Here is a 6,025-nt window from a genome sequence, read left to right on the forward strand (position 1 = left end):
GGTTTTTGTTGAATTGCACATGTCGGCAGCAGCTTTTTCTGTCATATTCGTATAGAACCCCGACCGCGTCATACCAAAAGACGTTAAAATATGGTAATTGTTGGTCCCTGCCTGGCGCTCGGCATTAATGGTTACAACAAGGACTGGTCGGCTCGGAGTCAGTGTAATGTGTCTGAGTGGGGTATTCATGCTTCACTGCGGCATGGTATCTCAGTGGGCTAGCACTATAAAACCAGCTTAAGTCTGGGCTAGTACAAGCAGCCGCACGTACACATACACACGCATGCACGTCGTCATATGAGCGAATATTCTCAAGCACGACGTTAAACCCAATTTCACTTCACCTCGTAAAGAAACCCTACGATAAAATATAATGTGACATAATAATGTGAATCTTCTCTTGGCGTTCTTGGTCTAATTCATTTACCTCACACTAGCATTCACGCTGTGAATACGTTAGGTTCAACACGGCTGTGACCAATGGCATATCACCATGTGTTACCGTTATACTGAGATCACCATGTGTTACCGTTATACTGAGATCACCATGTGTTACCGTTATACTGAGATCACCATGTGTTACCGTTATACTGAGATCACCACGTGTTACCGTTTTACTGAGTGAGTATGGTATTACGCACCTTCTAGGAGTAGTCTGGCAATATCACGACGGGGCACAAAAGGAAATGGCCATCACACGTAGTACATCCTCTAAATCTCCAGGGAAACCAACAGGAACCCTTGAATCAATTAACTTGGACTATATATTTGCTCACAAACATGCAGACGTTCCAATTTCCACAGAAAACAGAGACAAACTTAAAACAATATATAATTATTTAAATGGCTGAACCATGTAGAAAACGTAAATTTCTTCCTGTTATTGAAATAGCAATGCATATATTAACATTGTCTGTGACCTACCTATTAAAGTTATAGTTCTTGCATGTTTACGTTACATACTGATTATTCCATCACAAGGGATATCTATTTCAAATCACAAACTATGAAGGATCTTTTTAGTAATATAAGTTCTCATTTAATTATTGCCTTTTTAAAAAAATTAGACTTGTTAACTCATTTGTAAATAGATAGATATTTTATTATTGGTAGTTTAGATTAGTAACTGAGATTGTTAGTGGCTGTACCCTCAAAGGGGGTTGAAGTAGCGTAAAATTATTGTCCTCCTGAGAGGGTACGTAAGTCCCAAAACTTTCAAAGTTTAATTTTTGCTTACCCGATTTTTAGACGTAGTATATATGTTCCTTTAAATTTCGGCTAAACTTGTCCTACAATCGCCAGCGGCTGAAGGTATGGTGTAAATCCAACTAGGGTCCATGCAGGTAGCAAAGGCACTGTAAGTCCCCATGGTCCCTAGTATGGTGATCTACCTTCAGTTGCTGGCGATCTATAGCCCAATTTTACATTGTATTGTCCAGAAATAATTTTCTACTTTTAAAGATATATGCTAGCTAGTTTTAACTCAGTCTGTGATAATCTAGTGGTTTTATTGTCCTTCGTTGACAGGGTTTTATATATCATATGTCTGTATTACAAATTTAAAACTAGTTTTAGTCACGATATGGCTGAAATATTGCCGATGTGACTTTAAATCTTAACTCACTCACTCACTACATACTGATTTTGAATCACAGTAACTGTTATGTATCTAATGAAATGGGCATCATCTGTGCATGGTCAAAGGGTCTTGTGTGCATCACAGTGTGACTCAATATTTGTGATCCTTTGGAGAAGCAATAGCGACATGCATGCACACCTGTGTATGTGCGTATGTCAGCGGGTGTGTTTGTGAATGTGTGCAATGTGCAGTCTAATACCAAATCCGAATGTGGATACCTAGTCAGATACAGCACACTCATCCTGACCTGATAAGTCCTTGTTATTAACAGTATTGTCCAAAGCCAAACCCGTGAAGATCCTTATAAGAATTGATCTTCAGTAACCCATGCTTATCGCATGAGATGACTGACGGGGTCGGGTGGTCAGGCTCGCTGAGTTAGTTGACACACGTCATCGTATCCCGATTGCGTAGATCGATGCTCATGCTGTTGATCACTGGATTGTCTGGTCCAGACTCGATTACTTACAGACCGCCGCCATATAGCTGGAATATTGCGTTAAACAGCAAACCAACCAATCAAATGACTATAGTAATTCTGTCATGACAGGACAAGGTGTTCCACTTATTGGGACTAGTTATACATGGGAATTCGGGATACGTGAAAATTATCTGCCCAAATTGTTGCCTGGCATATGCACTAAATCAATGGTCTGTATTTTAAAAACATACAAGCACATGTGCTTTCAAAGGGTAAAACATGTGCTTCAGAATACTTCCAGCCGATCACAATGAGGGACACCACTGGTTACGTGTGTCTAAAGCAACCCCAATATAAATATGACTTCAATATGATAAGCAAATACTTTAAGAGGGGTACCAACTTGCCCTGCTTTCAAAGAGGAAAAGCATCGTAAATTGCGGTTCAAAAGGCCTCTTGGCCGAATTATTAACATGGGAATCGTTTGGTTGACACACGGTTTCGTCTTGATTCTTAGGGAGAGTGAGTTGGGTTTTACGCGGCTTTTAGCAACATTCCAGCAACAACAAGCTTGAGACAGCAGAAATGGACCTTTGGGAAATTGAAACTGGGTCTTCGGCGAGCATACTTTCTGGGTAGCCCTCCGCCCGATCCTTTAAATGCAAAAGAGATGGAACAGGTAGTTTATTATAGAAGTACTGTTTCTTCAGTTATTTTACACTGTTCATTTCGTTTCCAATCCAGCACTGGTATCTACACACACACACAACCTGAATACCGCACAACGCTAATCCCTACTTACACACTGGTATGTATACATACACACAACCTGAATACCGCACAACGCTAATCCCTACTTACACACTGGTACCTATACATACACACAACCTGAATACCGCACAACGCTAATCCCTACTTACACACTGGTACCTATACATACACACAACCTGAATACCGCACAACGTTAATCCCTACTTACACACACTGGTATGTATACATACACACAACCTGAATACCGCACAACGCTAATCCCTACTTACACACTGTTCTATCTACACATACACACAACCTGAATACCGCACAACGCTAATCCCTACTTACACACTGTTCTATCTACACATACACACAACCTGAATACCGCACAACGCTAATCCCTACTTACACACTGGTATCTACACATACACACAACCTGAATACCGCACGACGCTAATCCCTACTTACACACTGTTCTAACTACAGGTGAGAACATGTGTATCAGAGATCTAAGGTACGGCAATTCGCTGTGAAGAGTTGCTTCCCTTAGACGCTCCAGGAACTTGTGATCATGTGATCTAATTCTGTTTTTAGGAATGTCACGATCATATCAGAGCTCAGGGGTTCCACCACAGTGGTAACCCAAAGTCGGGCATCACTTCAAGCTTTAAAATTAAGCATTGCTCTAGCTCAATTTGGATTGTGTCATTTTTGTTCTGTAGATGAACATATTTTAAAAAGAGAACTATTTCTTGGACTAAAAGGTAAGTTTAATGCCTATACTCACAGACAGTTTAAAATGCAGGAAATCCTGAAGTCCTGTCACATGTAACGTGAGTATTTACACATATCCACGGGCGGTGGGGTAGCCTAGTGGTTAAGGCGTTCGCTCGTCACCCCGAAAACCCGGGTTCGATTCCCCACATGGGCACAATGTGTTAAGTCCATTTCTGGTGTCACCCGCCGTGATATTGCTGGAATATTGCTAAAAGCGGCTTAAAACTAAACTCACTCACTCCACATTTCCACAAATATACAAGTCCATAAGACGTCACTAGAATACAAGGCAGACCTACCCACATCTATATGTTCGTGTACTACAACTTGGGTGGTTTTCAGACAAAAAGATACAGTTAAGCCTTCAGAATTACTAAATGAAAAAGGCCAAGGGCTTGCTTCACATAGCAATCTAAGGGCTAGGGCCCTAGATGAAGGTTAGGGCCAAAATATATTTGAACTAACTAACCCAAGGGCTCATATACGAATTTTGATCTTGCATAAGCAAATTAAGGTCTCCAGTTTGACCTGGTCGAGTAGAGGATGTGAGAAAACCCCATATAATATCACAAGGTCATGAACCAGTGATTAAACTATTACAGCAAAGTGCATGATAGGAATTAGCGTGCAATTATCTCTACGTGTAGGCTAGAAATAATTAACACAATGTCAATCGGCAGTGCAGCTTACCCCACCATTGTAGTGCTTGACAATTAATACTGAATACTTGTAATATTACTGGTAATGTTAAAAAACAAAGGCATAATCATAAGTATCAAACTCAATGCTACTATTCCTGAAAGATTCCAAACAGTTGAAAAAACAAATACGTTTCAAATCTACTGTAAAGGGAGGTAGCTACTGAAATCTATATAAAGGGAGGTAACCAGTAAATTCTAAAAATAAAGCGAGGTAATTAATGAGCTGAACACAGAAAACTACAAATTCTATGAGTGAACTTTACCTGAATTATCATGGATAGGAAATATTGGAATGACAGAACACATCTATCTACAGACTTCTACAAGTTGGCTACTTCTCCTATGAGTACATTTGTCCTGGACAAACCTAGACAAGGAATGCTCAGATGAGTTAACTACAATTAGGATCCTGCTCAATCTTTGTCAACAGGTCCTATTATGCTATATAACATACTACCATATAAAACCTAAATCTACAACATACAATGAGTGGATGTGTCTTTGGTCCAAAGTATCAAATATGCTTCGACAAATGTGTCTTATGTAAAACCAAATAAACAAACCTCAATAAAACCTCATTACTGAGTCCAACATCAGAAACTAATCAAAGCCATATGTTTCCCTAATGATAATACATTGTATAATGCTCACAAACTGCTTTGCAGTGTGACCGAGACGTTCAGTATACTTTTAAACAATGGGGTTAAACATACAGTTAATCAAATCCGGAATCCAAAACTGCCTAACCTAAAACCAGAAAACTAATCTGCATAAAGTCACAGTTCTTACACTACCATCCCTCTCAATATGAAGATTCGTAAGCCCCTACATTGGTCATGTCAGTTACTTTTCAACAGCTAGTATGTGAAGAAACTTCTAGATTCTCAGTAGAAGAGATTGAAGCACTGAGACAGCATATCTGATTTCTCTATGTCAAAAACAAGGTTAAGTGTCAAGTTCCAAATGTCAACAAAAAGGCTGCACCATTATACTGATGTGGATGTTTTAAACACTCTGTTATTTCTGAGAGACATGTCATCTATACCCTAAACTTGAAACCACAATGTCTGATTTGAAGTGGAAGAAAAAAATAAACCAAATGATTTTTGAAAAGAAGGCATCAGCTTCGTTCCAGAAAGGGGATGGCCTAAAAGTCATGGATTTATTAGCCAATTATATATTTATCCCGGCTTTTAGGCCATCCCAGGGCATTCTACAGATGGTGACACCTTGGACTGCACCCTTTGTAAAGCGAAAAGATTGTGTTGTGTAAGTTTTGATGATTACTACAGAGAGAGGCCCCTAATGTTTCGCGTGAAAAGTTTTCAGCGTGTGTACCTCTTGAAGCAACACATTCTTTTTCCCTGAATCGATTCAAAACCCCTGCTTGTAATATCGGTTGGCATGCACGTTAACTAAATTTGGCAAGGAGAATAACAATAACAAACGTTTTCTTCAAACTGTAAGTTTGTAGTTACAGTAATGAAATAGCTCTGTCAGAAGTGGAGATGGCACACAACACTGAGAGTTCGACCTGCGAGAGCTGATACCTCGTCATACTTTGGTTTCATTCGTGGCTACTTCGAATGATAGTCAACCACCATTTCAGCAATTTTTGACCTCTCCGACACGTGCCGTTTTCGCCATAAGATTTGTAGCCGTTTTCGCCAAGTCGAGGTTCAAATGGTGCCGTTTTTGCCAGGTGCCGTTTTGCTGTGGTGACGTTTCAGCCTG

The sequence above is a fragment of the Haliotis rubra genome, unplaced genomic scaffold, assembly GCF_003918875.1.
Source record: "Haliotis rubra isolate DU_JTF1 unplaced genomic scaffold, ASM391887v1 Scf569, whole genome shotgun sequence".
In the NCBI taxonomy this organism is placed as follows: Eukaryota; Metazoa; Mollusca; class Gastropoda; order Lepetellida; family Haliotidae; genus Haliotis; species Haliotis rubra.